The sequence below is a fragment of the Rutidosis leptorrhynchoides genome, chromosome 1 (genome assembly GCF_046630445.1).
Source record: "Rutidosis leptorrhynchoides isolate AG116_Rl617_1_P2 chromosome 1, CSIRO_AGI_Rlap_v1, whole genome shotgun sequence".
Classification (NCBI taxonomy): domain Eukaryota; kingdom Viridiplantae; phylum Streptophyta; class Magnoliopsida; order Asterales; family Asteraceae; genus Rutidosis; species Rutidosis leptorrhynchoides.
Window position 1 is genome coordinate 653,706,247 of NC_092333.1, and position 22,557 is coordinate 653,728,803.

A 22,557-nucleotide genomic window follows, 5' to 3' on the forward strand; every position below is an offset into this window, starting at 1 on the left:
AGAAACCATCCTTATGGTAATGGTAATGGGCGTGGACGTGGTCGTGGTCGTGGCCGTGGTGGTCAAAGAAATAGTAATCCACGAAAATATAAATATCAACCACAAAACAAGCCCATTAAACAAGATGTTGAAGAAAATTCTTCTAAAAATTCTGAAGAATCTTGCTACAGATGTGGTAGAATGGGCCACTGGGCTAATACTTGCCGAACATCTAAACATCTTGTTAAGATGTATCAGGATTCGCTGAAAGGTAAAGAAAAGGAAGTAAATTTTGTGGATAATATTGATCCAACAGTCACTGAGAAACCATCTGATTTATATGAAGATTTCTTGAATGTTTAAGTTGTGTGTCTTTTGAAAAATAAACGATTTAATATCGTCTGTCTTTGACATTATGTTTGCTAAATGTTTCAGTACTATCTATTTGCGTTTAAAATATTGTGTAATATTAATGTACTCACTATTTATTTCTTATATATGAAGTTCAATATGAATTTTGCTGGAATACAACATCAATCAAGTGGTGGAGATCTCTGTATAGCAGACAGTGGAACTACACACACTATACTTAAATCCGAGAAATATTTTATTGATCTAAAACCAACGGAAGGAACTATACATACAATATCAGGACCTGCTAACTTGATAAAAGGGATAGGAAAGGCAAATTTCATACTACCAAATGGTACAAAATTTTTAATAAATGATGCCTTATTTTCTCCCAAGTCAAGCAGAAATTTATTGAGTTTCTCCGACATATACCTTAACGGGTATGATTATCAGTCAGTGACAACAGAAAATGAGAAATATTTAAGTATCACTGACAAGAGTCATGTGGTTGAAAAACTGCCAAGACTTAGTTCTGGATTACATTATACACATATAAATGTACCAGAAATACATATGGTAGTTAACAAAAAATATATTGATCCTGGTGTATTCAGTTTATGGCATAACAGATTAGGCCATCCAGGATCAACAATGATGAAAAGGATTATTGAATGTACTCATGGACATCCATTAAAGGATAGAAAAATCCATCATGATACAATGGTTCCATGTACATCTTGCTCTCTTGGAAAATTGATAACTAGACCCTCACCACTTAAGGTTGAGAAAGAATCACCAATGTTTCTTGAAAGAATTCAAGGTGATATATGTGGACCAATTCATCCACCATGTGGACCATTTAGATATTTCATGGTTCTAATAGACGCATCTAGCAGATGGTCTCATGTTTGTCTGTTATCAAGCCGTAATGTGGCATTTGCAAAATTTCTTGCCCAAATTATTAAATTGAGAGCTCATTTTCCTGATTACACCATTAAAAGGGTGAGACTTGATAATGCTGGTGAATTTACATCTCAAGCATTTAATGACTATTGCATGTCTATAGGAATTGTTGTTGAACATTCTGTTGCTCATGTGCATACACAAAATGGTTTAGCCGAGTCATTGATTAAACGTTTACAGTTAATCGCTAGACCATTGATAATGAGAACAAAACTCCCTGTATCTATATGGGGTCATGCAATTTTACATGCTGCTGCATTGATTCGCATCAGACCAAGTGCAAGTCATAAATATTCCCCCCTACAACTTGCTTTTGGTCAAGAGCCAAATATTTCCCATCTTAGAACATTTGGTTGTGCAGTGTATGTTCCAATTGCGACACCACAACGTACAAAAATGGGTCCTCAAAGGAGGTTGGGAATATATGTTGGATATGAAACATCTTCAATATTAAGGTATATTGAACCTATGACAGGTGACGTTTTTACAGCACGTTTTGCTGATTGTCATTTTAATGAAACATTGTTCCCTAGATTAGGGGGAGAAATGAAAAATAAAGAAAATGATGTTTCATGGTGTGAACCTCAATTAAAGTATCTTGATCCTCGCACAAAAGAATGCGAGACAGAAGTTCAAAAGATAATGCATATACAAGAACTTGCAAATCAATTGCCTGATGCATTTACAGATACAAAAACGGTGACAAAATCATATATACCAGCAGTAAATACTCCAGCTCGAATTGAAATTCCAAAAGCTGGCAATAACGTCACTCATGAATCTTTGCCACGTCAGAAACGTGGAAGACCAATCGGTTCAAAGGATAAAAATCCTCGAAAAAGAAAATCAGCTGATAATGAAGTAAAAGAAAGTGTTCAAGAAGAACCACAAATCAGTACTCCTACTGCAGAGGAGATTGATGATGTCAATACAGAAATTGCAATCAATTATGCATATTCAAAAATATTATGGAACCGAAATGAAATGAAAAATCTTGATGAGAAATTTTCATTTAATGTTGCATATGACATCATGAATAATGATGATGATCCAGAACCAACATCTATGGTTGAATGTCAAAATAGACATGATTGGGCTCAATGGAAAGAAGCAATACGAGCTGAATTAGAATCACTCAATAAAAGAAAAGTTTTCGGATCCATCATTCTCACTCCTAAAGATGTGAAACCTGTAGGATACAGATGGATTTTTGTCCGAAAAAGAAATGAGAAAAATGAAGTTACAAGGTATAAAGCTAGACTTGTAGCTCAAGGTTTTTCTCAAAGACCGGGAATTGATTATGAAGAAACTTATTCTCCTGTTATGGATGCAATTACTTTTAGGTACTTAATCAGTCTGGCAGTTTCTAAAAATTTAGAAATGCATCTCATGAATGTTGTGACTGCTTATCTATATGGATCACTTGATAGTGATATATATATGAAGATACCTGAAGGATTTAAGGTACCAGAAGCATCAAATGCAAAACCCAAAGAAATGTATTCGATTAAATTACAAAGATCTTTATATGGGTTAAAACAATCGGGACGTATGTGGTATAACCGATTAAGTGATTACTTGATAAGCAAAGGGTATACAAATAATCTTACTTGCCCTTGTGTTTTCATTAAGAAAACAACATCCGGATATGTGATCATAGCTGTTTATGTTGATGATCTTAACATCATAGGTACAAATAAAGAGATCCATGAAGCCATTCAACTTCTAAAGAAAGAATTTGAAATGAAAGATCTCGGAAAAACCAAGTATTGCCTTGGTTTACAAATTGAGCATATGCCTAATGGTTTACTTGTACATCAAACAACATATACTGAAAAGATTTTGAAACGTTTCAATATGGACAAGGCAAAACCATTAAGTACTCCTATGGTTGTTAGATCACTCAATGTTGAAGCTGATCCATTTCGTCCATGTGAAGATCAAGAAGACATTCTTGGACCAGAAGTACCATATCTTAGTGCAATTGGAGCTCTTATGTATCTTACAAATTGTACAAGACCTGACATTTCTTTTGCAGTTAATTTGTTGGCAAGGTTCAGCTCTGCTCCTACCAAAAGACACTGGAATGGGATCAAACACATATTTCGATACCTTCGAGGAACTACTGATTTAGGATTATTTTATTCTAACGAATCAAAACAAGATTTGGTTGGTTATGCAGATGCAGGTTATTTATCTGATCCACATAAAGCTAAATCTCAAACTGGATATGTATTCCTAAATGGAGGTACTGCAATATCATGGCGTTCTCAAAAACAAACACTTATTGCTACATCGTCAAATCATGCCGAAGTGATTGCATTACATGAAGCTACTCGAGAATGTTTTTGGTTGAGATCAATGACACAACTCATTACTGATTCTTGTGGACTAGAACGCGATAAAAGTCCAACAACTATCTATGAAGATAATGCAGCTTGCATAGCACAGATGAAAGAAGGGTATATCAAAAGTGACCGAACAAAACACATACCACCTAGATTCTTCTCATACACTCAAAATCTCATTAAGGACAACCAGATTGAAATGAGATATGTGCAATCTAGCAAAAACTCTGCTGATCTTTTCACGAAAGCACTTCCAACTGCTATTTTCAGAACACACGTTCATAACATTGGCATGAGACATGTTCAAAAGATGTAACAGCTGAAGCGATGTCTACTTGAGGGGGAGTCAACTCCATGCTGCACTCTTTTTCCCTTAGCTAAAGTTTTTTCCCACTGGGTTTTCTTTAGCAAGGTTTTTAACGAGGCAGTAATTTATAGTTGATCTTCAACAAAATAAAATTGCTATCCAAGGGGGAGTGTTATAATAATAATAATAATTTAGATATGGATAGTCAATTTTGGTGTATACATATAGTCAATTTTGGTACACAAAGTATGTATTTTTATATTGAGATTTTAGGCTATAAATACTCATGAATGCAAGCATTAAACTTGCACCATTTCTCACACTTACAAAGTGTTTCTTTCTTTCTCTCCATTATCATCTTTGTTCTTACACTTCATTATTAGTATTCTAAATCAAGAATCAAATCACTAAAGGTAGTTATAAGCCTACTGAATTATAACATCAAGAATCAAACCACTAAAGGTAGTTATAAGCCTACTGAATTATAACAATATATACCTATACTAACAACATATTTGAACTCATAATAATAGCACAATAAGAAATGTCTAATTTTGTAGAGCATATAAAGGAAAAGTAATAATCAAGTCACCGGACAATCCTACTAATTAACAATTAGTATCCCTGTATCAGGGGTACTTCAACTTTTTCGAAAGAGCTCATTAATTAAGATCATATAAATAAACATGCATTTCACCACAATCATCGACGACTTAATGGTTAAACAATATATTCTTGTACAAGTAAACCATGGTTAATTGCAAAGATGTTTTACCTCACACATCGTCAACACCTTACACTCCATCAATATTCAAATTGTCTATATTTCTCCGATCACAAATTCACCGATCGAAAAATTCAGGATTCTTTATACGTATGATTCATGTTAATGATACGAAACCGAATGGAGTAGATCAGCCATCAAATGAACGTACTGCAATACCTCACTTCATATATTAGGAATGTGTCAATTTATTGTGAGAATAATTAGCAACTTTATCAATACACATACAATTGTGAAAAGCTGAGAGGTACATATAAATGATAAGGAAGATGAAAACAAACCTTGTGTGTGAGATTTTCAATCTCTGTTACTGACAATTTAAGGACTATAGTCGACATAAGATGTCATGGGATCTTAACATCATAATGACGTGATTGACAAACGCTAGTTATTACTCCGTATAACACACTCAAGTTTATATACGAAATTTATATTATAGGTGGGAAACTTGACCCTTTAATAAAAGTCTCAATTTGGATTATAAATTGTCCTAAAGTCAAACGTGCCATATCACAAGTTCAGTAATAATCACATAATTCACCAGCATGTACTTTAACTGCATACCAATATCAATATCGCATCATCCATGTAATAGTATTTTGGACAAAAAGTGTTTCCAGTGACCATTTTAAGAAGCATGTCACCCAATTTTATCATTCCACAACCCACACATTTTGTAAACTCCACACATGCTTTAAAAATATTAGTTATCGAGTAGAAATTATTGATAAATTCTTTTTCATACTACAATAGTTCCTTAATCTAGAAATACAATTAAGATATTATTATGAGCTTACCACATAAGTCCATATATAAAGTAAGGTACAATGAAAGATGACGGGTTAAACTCATCAAGGAAGTTATCTAATCTATGCATTAAAAGATGCTTTTCTCAAATAACAGTCATCGTCAATTGTATGCATAAAAGGACCAAGGTTGACCGTCATAGACATTTTTTTTTTCTGTACAAACGTAAAGAAATTATCCAATTCATATGAAATATCATATATTTGAAAGAGAACTTCAATATAATGTAAAAGTTTGGTAACTTATATGAGACTAACTTGTAGTCCGTAGCATAGATGTTACCTACCTTCAACAGAGAGCCACCATAGTCTTCACTAGAAATTGATATTCAAGTGTTATATGTGGGTTAAGATTATAGTTATTCCTCTAATGAAGAGCCAACACTTGAAAGTATCCCACTCTCGTCAACATTAAACTTAGAATTTTTTTTTCTGATCTCGACGAGCGAGATGTTTCTGATGATTTCCAGCTGACAGGTTCAGTGGGAAAGGCCGACCCTCAACCTCCTAATATAACAAAACAAATTTATAAAAATAGTTCTTAAAGAAGAAGGATATGCTCACAATAAAGGTGGAAAAACGGACACCGAGGGGTAGATGAGTAAAAGTGACATATTAAAATGTGTAACCTTTATTGGTTGACCCGAAAACATTTTATTGTCCATTTTAAGACATTTTCACAGTTATAATCTGAAGTTTGAATAAAAAGTACCTTACGAAGTTATATACTTGTATGCATCTAAAAAAATTCTTTGGATGCCTTTTTACCGGTTTGACCCGTTCCACCTTCCAAGGTGTCAACTCTTATTTATTGACTAATTTGAGATTATAAGATAACCCAAATCGACTCTAACACAAGTAAATGGGTCATAATTGACATCTATATTTGAAGCTTACCACATCATTCATGGCACTAAGCGTAGACTCAGGAGAGCTAAAAAGTGACATATCTAAAACCTCGAGACCTTCCCGAGTGTTTCTCATAGATGACCTTAGCGCTCAATAAACCATGCTGTTCAGCAAAAGCATCTTTGAGCCTTTCCGAATAGATTTTGTGAGGGCTTTCTATGTAATCTCTGTTACTACGTCTAATCTTTTGGCCCATCACTTCCTTTCACCTCCTCTTGGCACCCGAGGGAAGTTTACCTTCACAATTCGGCCACCAATCTTCCGCAGTTTATTAGCCCAATCAGTAATTATTAATTACATTATGCGTTCTTTAATTACATGTTAACGCATCCAACTATCACTTTATTGCTAATTTGAATAACCAACTGTATTGTGCTATGCATGTTACAATTGTATCAGTAAAGTACCTCAACCAGCAATTCAAATAATTAACAATCTGCTGGCCTGAAAAAATGTGTGTTCTTCCCTTCTTCAGATATAGCTAAAACGCAACATTATCTGATAACCATCAAAACCCAAAATTGATAACCAATATCAAATTTTGATGTTGGAACATATACAAATGCTGAAAAGTATATGAAAAGTTCACTTTTCGGTACCATGAGGTACAATACCTAAATAACCGAAACCGATACCGGTACCATCTCGGTATTCGGTACGTAATTCGGTTCTCACGTTTCTTTATTTTCGGTATCGGTACGGTACCTGTACCGACCTCATCGCTACATCAAAACCCAAATTTCAAATCTAGGTGCACACATCAAAACCCAACAAAGAGTTCCAATCTTTTAATCTTTTTCGCATATATCATGATAACTATCAAAGAAAAAAACCAATTCACTCTAATCCCAAAATTGATATACTATCTGTTAAGGCTAGAACCTGCCTTTTATCAGAGTAGAACCCGAATCGATTAACAATCACAAACAAGCAAGCCGAATAACAAACACAGAATAAAAGAACACGAGAATTATAGTGGTTCGGTTTCTAGGTGAAACCTACATCCACTTTGGAACTAGAGAGTATTTTATTAATTTGGAGGTGATATAAAGCATGTACATATGAGAGAGTATTTATAGACAAGGATTAAGACAAACCCTAGTCTAATTAACCTAAGCCCGGCCCATTTAAATTAGGGCTGGCCAAACCCTAACTTAACCACCAAGTAAGCCTCTGCCGAAGCCTACATACATTAACAATCTCCCACTTGGAGGCTTCGAATATCATCGATCTGCACTCTTGTACTTTTTGCAATGCAAGACTCAGCTCATCTCTTCTCTCTCTAGTTCCTGCCTTCTCTTCAATGTTCCTGAAGGCCAGTTGAAGCTATGCACAACTTCAACTTATCCAGCGTTACTGGTTTGGTGAACATATCTGCCGTATTCTTTGAACCTGGAATGCTCTCCAGATTAAATGTTCCATTGCTTATCCGTTCTCTGATAAAGTGATACTTCATGCCAATGTGCTTCGTCTTAGCATGATAGACTGGATTCTTTGCTAACTTAATTGCGCTCTCATTATCACAATATAAGACAAATTCTGTCTGTTTGCTGCCCAGTTCTTTCATGAATGTCTTCAACCATACAAGTTCTTTACTGGCTTCAGTCAAGGCCATGTATTCTGCTTCAGTAGTAGATAGAGCCACGCTCTTTTGAAGCCTAGACATCCAACTCACTGTTGTTCCTCCTATAGTGAATACATACCCGGTGGTGCTCTTGAAGGTATTATTGCATCTACCCAGATCTGCATCAGAATAACCCCTGAGAGTAGTATCCCTGCCCTTGAAACATAACCCAACTTTGGGAGTACCCTTTAAATACCGCAGTATCCACTTCACTGCTTCCCAATGTTCTTTCCCCGGAGCTGACATAAAGCGACTAACCATCCCAACTGCATGTGCTATATCAGGTCTTGTACACACCATAGCGTAAATTAGACTACCCACTGCGGATGGATAAGGAACCTTAGCCATTTCTGCTTTTCTACTTCAGTTTTAGGAGACTGATGTTTAGAAAGCTTTAGATGACTTCCCAACGGTGTGTTTCTTGGCTTTGTAGACTCACCATTCATTCTGAACTTTTCAAGAACCTTGTGAATATACTTTTCTTGAGATAAAGAAACTGACCCATCTTTATTCCTGCATATACTCATACCGAGAATCTGCTTAGCTGGCCCGAGATCCTTCATTTCAAATTCTCTAGATAATTGCTTCTTCAAATTGCGTATTTCAACCATATCAGAACCTGCAATTAACATATCATCGACATAAAGAAGCAATATAATATAGGAGCTCTTGAACTTCTTCAAATAACAGCAATGATCTGTAGAACTTCTCACGAATCCTGTCTTCTCCATGAAATTATCAAATTTCAAGTAACATTGTCTGGGAGCTTGTTTCAAACCATACAAGCTTCTCTTTAGATTACACACAAGACTCTCCTTTCCTTTGACACGAAACCCCTCTGGTTGAGACATGTAAATGTCTTATTCAATGTCACCATGCAGGAAGGCTGTTTTAACATCCAACTGTTCTAAGTGTAACTTCTCGGTTGCAACCATACTTAGAACCAATCTGATAGTCGTCATCTTCACTACTGGAGAAAAGATTTCAGCATAGTCGACTCCTTTCTTTTGTTGAAATCCTTTGACAACTAGTCTTGCTTTGTATCGTTTAGAACCATCCGCTTCATCTTTGACTCTGAAAACCCATTTATTCTGTAAGACCCTTTTTCCTGGTGGTAACTTGGTCAACCTCCAAGTTTGATTTTTCAATAAAGATTCCATCTCGCTTTTCATAGCATGCTCCCACTGGAACGAATCTTTCACCTTCATTGCCTCAGAATAACTTTCTGGTTCCCCATTTTCTGTCAAAAGAAGATAGTTAACTGTTGGACTAAACCTATCTGGCTGTCTTGTGACTCGTGTAGATCTCCTGACCCAATTGGACTGGTCAGATTGTGATGGGGGCTGTGGGGGCTGCTCATCATCAGAATCTGAGCTCCCACTTTCTGAAGTCTGCTCGTGATCAGACTCCGAGCTTTCACTGTTAGGAACTCCCACTGGAACTTCAGTTTCATCCTCTGGAGTTTCCCTTTCATCTTCTCTAGTTATCCCTGTGTCAACCTCAAATTCAACTGATTCTTTTTCTTTTGGTGTTGAGTTGAAATCCTTGTACAATTCTGTTTCATTGAAATGTTTACTTCTGATAACATGTTTTCCCTCGTTATCCCATAACCTGTAACCCATGTCATCTCCCCCATAACCAATGAACACGTACTTCTTTGCTTTTGCATCAAGTTTGTCACCATCTTTATTAATATCATATGCACTGCACCCAAAGATTTTTAGATGCTCGTAACTGATTGCTTTACCTCTCCATTCTTCTTCGGGTATTTTGAAATCAAGCGGAGCTGATGGAGAACGGTTGATCAAATAAGCGACAGTGCTTATTGCATCAGCCCATAGAGTCTTTGGTAGCCCACAATTAAGTCTCATGCTACGTGCTCTCTTATTTAAAGTACGATTCATTCTTTCTGCAACTCCGTTTTGTACATATGAGAGAGTATTTATAGACAAGGATTAAGACAAACCCTAGTCTAATTAACCTAAGCCCGGCCCATTTAAATTAGGGTTGGCCAAACCCTAACTTAACCACCAAGTAAGCCTCTGCCGAAGCCTACATACATTAACGCTATCAATTCATTTATCAAAACCACACAAATTAAGCCGACGTTGTTTATGATAAACATCCAACTCAAACTTTCTAAGAACTTGTAACCATCTTAAATAATTTGTTATGAAGACTTGAGGTTTATGCTTCAATACATCTTAAACATGATAACGACAGCAAAACAATACATGAGACCATATGAATTTAACATGAAATCCACTTATTGTTGAACATATAGTTTTTCAGATTAAGCACATATCATGGTATCTGTACATTACAAAATAATAGTCAATTTCATCTCTATTCAGACCTAAAAGAACTTAATAAATCATTATAATTATACATAAACAATTAACATTTAAAAACATCTTAAGATTTACATACACATAAAGTAAAAAACATAAGATGCTAAAATTGAATGAAAACACACCAGGGTTCATGTGAGTAACGTTCGGCTATGCCAGCTGCAGAAATCGTTGATGCATGAAGCAAAAACCTAAAAAAAATGCTTCGAGAAGATACACAATCAGAGTAAACACCAAACACGGAAAATCAAGCATCCTAATTACCTTTAAAGAGAGTTGACGCTTATTACTTCAAAAGGTGGATAGCACCTTTTGAAGCAAGCTGACTTTATCAAAATGGCAAGACTCAAAAGATGAATACATATAGGATTACACCAGCGCTCCAAACATCAACTCTTGGGGGAAAGATAAAAAAAAAAAAATCAGAGTTATAATAAAATCTCAAATGATCTGGGATCAACAACTACTCGTATAATTGACTCACAGAAAAAATCATACCTACAAAGATGTGTGGTGCTCCAACAAAACTCGGATTCTATCGTCTTTGTCATTCGGTACCAGTTGAGCAAAGCTCCATCAGGTAAGACACCGCTGATCGATTCATACATAAACTGGCTAGATGCGGACGACTAACTACAAACATAAACACAGATTGTATATGTAAATTAGTAATAAAAAGGAAATTCAGACCAAAGCATTGTCCCAACTATGAAACAACTATTATTATTCGATTAAAGTTAAGCATTATTGTCAAATATGCTGCATAAAAATAGTTTATTAGTAATTAAAAGGAAATTCACTATATAGTGTTACTTAATCTAAATCGATCAAACCGACATTTATATATTTTTGATATTAGCTATTCTCCTTTAACATAAAGCTTGAGTGGACTAAAACCATTAACCCTGCCGATAACATCTGTAAAAAAAATAAATATTAATGAATAAACCAATTTACTAAGCATAAACTGTTAACAATCAAAAATATAATAAATATCTTTGATTATTACTAACCAGCAGTAACTTCATGAACCATTCGAATGCATCAACGATCGTGGTAGCCAACCTAACACCAATGGATGCCCCACTTCTATAGATAACAACCATGGGTTTGTTTACAATTGCATACCACTGTTACGAACACGATATACTTCATAATACACTAACGGAGTGACAGTATGAATCGACGACAAAAGAATGAAGATAAACACAGCCCAGTTGCCACACAAAATACAAAATAATATAAGATTCAAAAGTTTTTATCAAACAGTAGGCGTGCATTCACTAATCACTAATTCCATTATATTAAAATCAATACTTTTACAAATAGAAAATAAGAGGAAATCAATACCTTTTGTTAAGCAATAATTCATTTATTCCATTCATCCAATAGATCTCGTACTATGACAACTACAAAATCACTCTATTAGTCAATCAAACATAAAGCAAAAATCAATAAACAGTAATATTATAACTCATTTAGTATCTTTAGTTTGATTCTTTAAATTAAATTACTGTATATAAAAGAACATTTAGTTGGTGCAGTAAACTTAGAAGTGTTATTGATAAAGATAGTAAACTTAGAAGTGTTATAAGGTTATAGTTGGACTTCTAACAAATATCTAGCTGAACTGCACCATAGAACATATATAAACCACTAAAGAAATTATGAAAATCAGCATGCCAAACAAATGGTTTACAGATGTCGCACACTAAACTAATCACATCCGACTGGAAATTTAATTTTTACAAACAGACGCCATGTGGATTCTCGCAAATTAACAACATAGTTTACAAGTCGTAGATAAGTCACAATAAACTAAACACATACAACAGAATTAATATAAAATAATTTTAATAAACCGAGGCTATGTGGATGCAAACAGTATGAAATACATAAATTCCAGATAAATAGCAGATATGAGAAAAATATCATACTCTGAAATTCATATATATATTAATAATTTGGCAGACATGAAGATTAATTAAAAAACCCAATAAAAACCCTAATTCAGAGCAAAATACATACCTTGATTTCACTAATTTAAGGCTATGATTACATAATTTAACACAATACATCAGACATGAAAATCCTAAAACCTGAAAATCGAAACCAAAATTAAGAATTACTAACCCGCGATTTGCAAATGAACATTATTCAACAGAAGATATTGATTTAAGAAATCGACCATAAACGATTATAGATGATGATTTATGCGAGTGATTTGTGAGCTTCCGACTACATCTGCATGCGATGGTAGCGAGGTTTTGCTATGGAGATTTGCTATGTCTATAAATCTTGAATTGACAGAATGTTAGCGGACTGAATTTTTTGTTATGTTTTTGCCCGTGTTTTGTCAGGGGTAGTTTAGGTATTATTGTGGTTAGCTTAGACTTATTGACTTATAATTAAATCAAACGGTGTAGGTCAGGGGTAGGTTGTGGTAAATTCTTTGATCTAATGGTTGAGATTAGAAGTTAAAAATAAATGCATCTCTATTAAGACTTTCTTTTAATGTATAGAAGAGATTCCTCAATTTTCATGGGAATGAAGCATTATATAAGAAATCTTCGAAGTTTAAGCTAACTCTCTCGCTTCCTTAAAGTCGTTCAAACTCCCATTGCTTTGCCTTAGAGACGTATAAAGATCCATTTGCCATCTTCTCAAAACGTAAGTTTACCTAAAAAATCAAAAGACCAAGTTTGCATTAGCATGTTAGCCTCAATGTCTCAACTTATTGATGATGATAACAAATTAGTTTTACCATACTCCTACAAAATGATTACATTTACCAAGATAATGTGCAAGCATGATATATCCAAAGGTATGCCAATCACTGATGATGGAGGATTGACTTGGCGAACTGGCTCATTTAAGGCAGGTTGTACAAAACTATACACACACATTTTAAAGCACAAATTTAATTTAGAACTGGACCATGGCAGGTTGTTTAAAATGTTGAAATGAGTGGGAACGGTCAGGATGATCCACAAACATTATTTATTTGTTTCCACTCAATTTTATAAACCGAGCAATTTGGTGGTTTTTTAACTCTAACTACGTCACACTATTAAACTTCATCATTTTTTATAAGACTCAAAATATGTAAAAGTGTATGTGAGTTGGCCAATAGATACACTATAAATTTGAGTTAAAATGTAAAGCATATTTATTTTTACTCAGGAAGCTTTCCTAGCAACTCATGTATTATTTCTAAGAGATCACCTACAACTTCATTATCATCAACCTGCATTTTTAAAAGACATTATTAAGCTTAAAACAACATATTCGTTAGAAACACATTGTGGGCAACTTTCAGATTGTGGTACCACTTGACCAAATCCATTTTTATCTAATTAAATGTTATTTTAGCCATTTAACCCCGTTAGAGATATTACAATACCTGTTATTACTAATCAACCATATGAAAGAGTAACTGAACAAAAAGGGTTTAAGATTTTCACAGTGCTTATTGCATGTCTGAAACCTCGTAACCCATTATATAAGGAAAGTTAGTCCATTATTAAGATTCAATAGATAGATTTTATAATCATATTTGACACATTTACCTAACCATAATCCACTTTATTTTAGTATAACTATAAACTTAACTTAATTTAACCCATTTCTAAACCTTTAACAGTTTAGAAAGTCGGACTTGACGATTTGCGTATATTCTATTGTACGCATGAATGATATTACAAATGATATGTGATATTGCTTTAAACATACATATATTTCGACACAATATCATTTATATTTCATCAACTTTTACCGAAACGAAGACATTCAAATGCATAATTCACGAGAAAAACGGCAAAAGTAAATGCGAGCTTGAAGTTTGAAGAAATGATAATAAACGACGTGTTTTAACCAAATATATATCGAGATAACGTTTATCCGAATGAAAGTCCAAAATGATCGAAGAAAAAGAGTTCAAATGAAAGTTCCAAGTCAATATACGTCAACATGGGATCAACAAAGAACAAACGAAAAAAAATAAAAATAAGAAAAATTCTGTTTTCAACTTACGCGGATCGCGTATGTAGCCACGCGAAACGCGTAATAATTTACTCCTACGAGGACCGTGTACCTTCTTACGCGAAACGCGTAATGTGAGACCAGATTCAGATTGCAAATTCACATGGGACGGTTGCTTTTTAATATATTAACTATATTTAAACGCATGCTTAAGGGAATAATTTACTTTCCAGTATTATACAGCAAAAAGGGATCAGAGAGAATTCACCTACTACTTCAACTCTCAGAATACTATAATATGGAGTATATTGTGAAGAGTGTAGAGGGACAGTACAAGAACACACATACAGAAAAATATAGGGAGGGTAGAGCAGAAAGAATTTATTTTATTTCTTTCAAGTATTCGTACCATTTTATTGTTCCAATTAATTCTCAAGATTCAATATTTAGGATAGTTTCAATATTAAGGGTGTATTGTTCGTGATTAAGGGTATTATTGTTCGAGTGAAAGGGTGTTGTTATTGTAATTTTTCTACCGTTTGAAGTAAATGAAAGTGAAGATTTTCGTAAGTATATTCCGTTAAAATTATCATTATCAATTTTTATCGTTATTATTATGTTTGTATGTTTATATTTTTATGTTTATCCTAGTATAATGAGTAGCTAAATTTCCCTAGTGTTTGCTTAGATGTAGAGCCCCTAGTGAAATAAATTGTTATCAATTGTAAAAATTAAAATGTAGCTTAAGTATTTATAATATTGAGCCTAATTAAAAGAACCATTATTATGTACTTGGACATTTAACCCTTGTCACTTAATTTATTAGATTCAAATAACGAACGTTATTTTAATTTATATAAATTAAGCTTCAACATTAAAAGTGATTTAGACGAACTTATGAATAATTTATTAACACTAAATTAGAAATAAAGTTCGGTGGTTCGGGTAATATCACTAATTACATAATAGTGAAATTGTAAAAAGGAAAACCGTTATGATTTGGGTTTTAGCGAAAGTCAAAACTGGGTTGGGTCTCAATTTAAATACTTGGGGACTAGTAACTATCTAAATAAGATCCGATGAAAATTAGACTTAATTTAGCTAGTTGAAACTTTATTTATTCGAAAGAAAAATATAAAGTTTTATACTAAACATTTTAATAGAGCTTAAAACTAAAACAATCCATGGATCTAGAGGTGACACATTTAAGTAAACACTCCTATTTATATATTGAAAATAATAATTATTATTATTATTATTGTTTTTACGTATTATTATTCAGCTAAAAATTAAAATTATAACTCAAATAAACTTCAGTTTATACGAACTGTTTTGTCACATCCAACAAATCATACGCGGATCGCGTAAAATATCACACGAACCGCGTAACATTAAAAATATACGCGAAACGCGTATATATGTACACGAAACGCGTACGTGTAGTACTAGCACTGTTACGAATTATTTTTAAATTCTAAGTTTTAAATTAAATCTTTTATTATTATTTTAAAGTAATTAGTTTATAATTATTTTAATTATTATTATTATAATTTCCTATAATTCATTTTTAATTTAATTAAAACTTATTATTTAGTTAATTTAAATGAATTTATATTATATGTTATTGCTCAAAACAAAATTCTAATCATTTAATTTTATTACAAGTTATTGTTTTATTAATTACCATTTAGTAATAAAATTGTTGTATCACCATTAGTATAGTTTCATTTTAGTTCACTTTTAAGTTAATAATTATAAATCATGCAATCGTGTAATTAATAAGTAGTTAAATTAAATTAAGATTAAGTTATATTTTATTATTATTATGCTAAATATAAATTCCTAATCCAAAATCCCCTTTAAATAAGTTTAACTTCAAAGACTATTAAAAACCTTTAACACTCCATCTCCCTGTGAAACGAATCGGATTTACCTATAAAACTAAACTACGCAGATAGGACTAGTTGCCTATATATGTGTAAAATCAACCTGAATTCATTAAAACACCACATATACAATAAAACAATTCGTGTAACAAAATAACTCAAATCCGTTCATAAATAAAGGTTACGTTTCACCACATCAATATGTGAAGCAAATAATATGGCTACAGTAAACAAAAGCGATTATGTCATGCAATAAAGAAATAGACATTTTGATCACTGGATTATCCCAAACGGGTCAAATCGGAAACTGATCTGGAAGTTGTGATGAACAATCCAACCTTTAACACTTTTATCCAATGCCCATTTTCAGTTATGTCCATTTCGATATCACGTGTTCAATCGAGCCAAATTTGACCGTAACAAATATCATCAACTCCTTTTTTTGCGCACGCTCCTCTGCTTGTTGATCTATCTACGGAATCCAATCAGTATCATATATAATAACCATATCAGTCGTCTGTAAATTGATACCAATACCTCCTGCACATGTTTTTAAAAGAAACATGTGCTGAAGCAGCTAGAAGGGTCTTAGTTTATATATTTATTTATAACTATAAAATTCATACATTCATATCGTTAATAGACACAATAAGCCAATATTTTATCAAAATGGCAAAGATGAAACATAGTGAATCTTGACCCATTACAAAACAGTTAAATCATACTTCTTAAGGATGCAAGTATTTTGTATCAAGCTATAAATATCACATATATGACATCATTTGACTCACCCTACACTAAAATGTTTTATTTTTTTTATTTAACATATCCAAGATTACCTCTAATAAGGATAAAAACTACTCATATTGTCTGCCAAAATGAGTTGCAATTTCACAGTTATATGTCAATAACATAGTAAATATTAAAGTAAATTATGAGTATTCAATTATAAGAATGGGTGGCCAAATATCAGTAGACATACCTTTAAAGTAACTACAAACACTATAGTGCGTACAAATCATCCATGTATTGTGACATATTTTGGAGGCACTATTAGTCAGTCCCATGATAGATTCATGGTAATTCATAGCTTGCAAATTATGGTAATGAGTCTTTGTGAAAATTACATAATAAACAAATAAACTTATATATATATATATATATATATATATATATATATATATATATATATATATATATATATATATATATATATATATATATATATATATATATTGGTAGGATCAAGAGGGAAGTAACTAAGCGGGGGGAAGCAAAAACTTTTTTTTTTCGTTTTTTGAAAAAACTTTGTTCACGAACATTATAGATGGGATGAAAATATGAACATTTAGTAGAGACACTTTGTGATAAATGTTTTTATTTTTGCGGGAAAACGCTCGAAGAAGTAATATATAACAATTATCGTGTTTTTCGAGCGTATGTTGAGGTTTTAGCTATTGAGGTTTAGATATTAGGGTTTAGATATTAGGGTTTATAGGGTTTAGATATTAGGGTTTAGAAATTCAGGGTTTAGATTTAGGGTTTAGAATTAGGATTTAGATTGAGTTTTTAACACGAACGGTTTAGAGTTTAGGGTTTAGGGTTTAGGGTTTAGAGTTTTGGGTTTATGGAATAAACCCAAAACACCAAACCCTAAACCCTAAACTCTAAATCGGGCTAGATTTTACTTCACAAAACATGAAGAAAAAAAAACGTTCATATTCTTCACGAACAATATTATCTTGAATGTTATTTTTGTCGATCGTTTTCCCGCCTAAATAATAACATTCATCACGAAGTGTCTCTTTTAAATGTTCATATTTTCGTGTGATCCTGATGCCGGAAAAAAATTCCAAAAAAAACGAAAAAAAAAAAATTTGCTTCCCCCCGATTGGTTACTTCCCCAATGATCCTGCATTCCTGCCCCTATATATATATATATATATATATATATATATAGGGTGAGGATCCATGGAGAACTTGGGTAGGAAGAGAACCTAGAGAACTCACATATTAATGTACATGCTCCTACCATGTGCACCTATTCTTTGAAAAAAAAATTCAAAAAAAAAACAATTTCCAGGAAATTTTTTTTTCTGGAAAAAAAATTCTGAAATTATTTTTAATTCCACGTCAGAATGCCACGTCAGTAGCTAACTGCCACGTGGCTCAGTCTGTGCTGACGTGGCAGTCAGTCTGTGCTGACATGGCATGATGACGTGGAAAATTCAACTCTTTTCAAAAAAAAAATTCGTAAATTTTTTCTTCCGAATTTTTTTCAAAATTTAGCCCGATTTAGAGTTTAGGGTTTAGGGTTTAGGGTTTAGTGTTTTGGGTTTAGTCCCTAAACCCTAAGCCCTAAACCCTAAACTCTAAACCGTTCGTGTTAAGAACTAAATCTAAACCCTAAACCCTAGTTTCTAAACCCTAATTTATAAACCCTAATTTATGTTTAGGAATGAATTGATGCGATAAAACGAAAATACCTTTACTAATATGAGCGAAATAAGTGAAATAACATGGTGCTAAGAAAGGCTAGGCATGGAAGTGAAATAAGTGGAAATAACATGGTGCTATGGGTTCTCTCCTATGTCAAGTTCTCTCTAGATCCTTTATATATAAACTTACATGTAGCTAATGTCATAAATCTCTACATTTATGGTTAAATGGCAAATCATTAGACTGATTAAGAGTTGTTTAAACTACCGACCATTGACACTAAGAGTTCTTTAAAATACTATATGCAGTTTTTGATTTGTTATAGTAGAAACATAAAGCCATAAAGAGTATAATTCAAATTTGTGTAATAATCTTATTGGTGTAATACCGTAACATCGATGAGAATCATTTCAAATGAAGATTCTTAATTGGAGTTCTTGACATATTTTTCGATACTTACATATTCTTTACTCATAATATCCGTCCTCGTCAAACAGGTTACTTGCATTTATACAATCACCATTCATCAAGGACTTGTCACACCTGTAAATCCAAATGAATTAAAATGTAAATTCAATTTCATGTAAGACCTACTATTCGCAAAGTTAAACCCTGTATCAAATGAACTATATCTTCATTTGTTAATAATGATGGTGGGGAAGGGGCAAATGGTAGATTTGCAATTGCTTCAGATGTAAAATACAGTTGCCAGCTCAAGTGCATATAAATCCTACATTTTCTTTAATAGACTATAATTACAATTACAATTACAATTCATTTTATAAATTTAAAAACAATTCAAGTTTAGCAGCAATTAATAAAGGCTTAAATCCCATACCTTGGCAAATTAGTTTGTAATCCTAATATACTAATTTATCGAAATCGATTGTAAAATTAGTTAAACAAAGGTTTTAATAACATTAATCGATTAGAATCAGCTAAACAAAGGTTTTAATAATATTAAACGATTGAACAAGTCGTGAAGAAGGATAAAGAATCACTAACCTTTAGATTTTGTGAACCCTAATTGCATATGCTTGAATGCTTCGGTACGTAACAATTTTGCGAGACCTTTTCGATGCAGGAGAATGCTTCGATTCAGAAGAATGCTTCGGTACGTATCAATTCTTGCGAACCCTAATTGCAATTGCATTTGTTGAATGCTTTAGTAATTTTGCGTTTTCTAGTGGGTTTTTTTAGGGTACTATTGTCCATTTTTAATTTGTCTGGTACATCTTTTTTTTTCTTTTTTTTTTTTTTTGCGAAAAAACAAAGAAATATATTTATATACACTTCATCCAAAAGATAAAGGTACATCCACAAACTTGAAACAAAAATTAGTAACTCAAAATGAGGCTTATAATTGCGCCAAAAAGAAAGTCAAAAGCACCCAACTTGAACTTGCATCCTTAATCAAAGTCAAAGGACTTGAAGACCAGAAATTGAATAACCATCCATCTTTCATCAATTAGCAGTAGATACATTCCAGATTTTTTCCCATTAGCCTTTCCAAAAGTATGTATAGATTTGCAAATCTTGAAGTGACATCCAACCATGCTTGCAAACAATTGAACCTCAGCCTTTGCCATATTACATATATGACCGAAAGTGGACCTCCGCCACCTTCTTGAATTGCGAGAACACAATTTGAAAGTATGCTATGCTTTGAAACCATTTTTGCTCTTGTTATGTTGTCGAGCCCTCTTATGATACACGAAGCCTACCTTCATTGTTTTGATTTTAGAGGAAAAATGCTATGCATTCCTTTAATAAAATCACAAAAGAGTCGATCATCTCCTGTTGTATCCTACCAGCTTGACTTTTATGAAATGAATTACAATGAATTGAACTTGATAAAAGTGAGACACTTCTTTAACTTGTTGTCTTGAATTGTAACAAATTGAAGTTGAAAGAAATTGGCCGTTGTGCCAACTTTATAGGCCCGAGATTTGATTCCGAGACCACGGGTGTTCCACGAACCACCCTCATTCTTTCTTTTTGAAAGCTTTTAACCCGTCACCTTCGATGTCGTTCATGAGCTCACCAAACAATGGAAAATCAACCTTTTTTTGTTCTTTTTTGGAAACAGTGGGTTTACCATTGTCTTTAACTGACTTTGTATTATATGGGTCGACATATACATCATCAGCATCTATAACCCCATCTATCTCATACAAGGCAGAAGCATCAATAATTTCATCGTTTAAAGCTTTCTTGCTCGCTTTTGTTTTGTTTAGTTTGATAGGGCTTTTCGGGAGTGAGGAGGAAATACCATTTGCATTTATTTCCTTGTCTTTTTGAATGTTTTTATGGGTGACAGCGCAAGATGCTCTACAATCTTTTCCCACACAATTTTCATGTTCCAAAGGCGTGTTATCAGTGATGTGATTTTTCAAATTACATGAATTGTTTTGAGTAATATTTGAGGAATTTGCTTCAGTGTTGTTTGGGTTGATAGGAATAGAAGAGGAAACAAATGTTGTACCTTTTTGCTCATGATAGGACTTTTTGTTAAAAGGTGATGGGATTATAGGTGATGTGTTAAGAATATTGAACTTTCCAGTACCTTTCACAATCTCAGAATAGCTTAAATCAGAATTTAAGATCTCCTTGTCCCCACTCAATACATTACTCGTTGGTTCCTTGCTTATATTATCCTTGAAGTGATTTAGTTGGAGTCCTATTAATTGGACCGTCACTTTTTTCTTAAACTTCGTGAAACAAAAACAAGTACATATATGATGATCTGAACATGTACGTCGGCCCCACTATTATAGGTGCTTCAGAGTCCTAATTATAGCCTTGATGGTTTGACACTTTTTTTGGCAGAAGGTACAAGTTCTTAGGCATAAGGTACAAAAATGGATGTGCACATGAAGGTATAAGTTTTTAGGCACTAGGTACAATGGCATGATGCGTTTGTTAGTATATATATATGCGTACAAACTCCCTAGTGCTATACTACGAAGTATTATATATATATATATATATATATATATATATATATATATATATATATATATATATATATATATATATATATATATATATATTAATATTAATATAATATTAATATTAATATTAATACTAATACTTATATACTAAAAGTTGCGGTAATTTTCGTCGTTTTCGTTTATCGGATTGTCGTTTTGAGTTTGCGTTCACATTATAAACGGTCCCTTAACTTGGACTATATTTACACAACGGCCCCTCAAGTTTACACTTTTTCAGGAGTAAAAAGTGTAAATATATAATTTTATTAAAATAAAAGAAACTAATTTCATCCGAATTTATAATGGGCCCTATTTTCTCGCTCGGTGCGAGCTAAATTTTTCCGAAACCACCGTTCAACTCGAAAATTCGAGCAAAAAAGGAAATTCGAGTAAAAACATAAATCACGGAAGAACAAAAAAATCATAGTCGAGCAATTTTTTTTTTCGAATTTCAAAAATGTAGAGAACAGTTTTGCTCGAATTCGTTATTTTTTGCTCGCCTGCCACTTTTTTTGCTCGAATTTCAGTGTATTTTGGTGTATTTTTTAGTTCTCAGGGTTCTCACACAAAAAAGTTCTCATTTGATCCATATACATATACACATATATATTGGAGCTCATGCGTTGTACGGGTGTATAAAAACTCGCGCAAAAATTGTAACAAAATATATTATTCAAGTATGTAAATAACGAAAGTAAATAAAACGTTAGAGCCGCGAGTTAATTTTAGAAAAGTTGTTAAATTTAATTAAAGTTTTTCATATTATATATATTACTGTAGTTTTTATTAATAATCAAATGTAAGTTTTAAAGTTTGAAAAGTTGTTGTCTTAGTCT

The 22,557-nt window shown here is 32.9% G+C and overlaps 1 long non-coding RNA gene across 8 annotated transcripts; it reads right to left on the reverse strand.

The window, feature by feature from the left end:
- Positions 1-5,825: 5,825 nt before the first annotated feature.
- Positions 5,826-12,722, reverse strand: LOC139885812 (uncharacterized). Of its 8 annotated transcripts, none has more exons than XR_011772110.1 (5): positions 12,611-12,722; positions 11,773-12,521; positions 11,436-11,511; positions 10,548-11,340; positions 5,826-6,945 (listed from the first exon to the last, which is right to left on the reverse strand). It is a non-coding gene; the product is annotated as an uncharacterized lncRNA (long non-coding RNA). The 8 variants fall into 8 exon arrangements; XR_011772109.1 differs by having other exon boundaries at positions 10,548-10,613; positions 10,687-11,340; positions 11,436-12,521; XR_011772108.1 differs by having other exon boundaries at positions 5,826-6,684; positions 6,855-6,945; positions 11,436-12,521.
- Between the last annotated feature and the right edge of the window lie 9,835 nt (positions 12,723-22,557).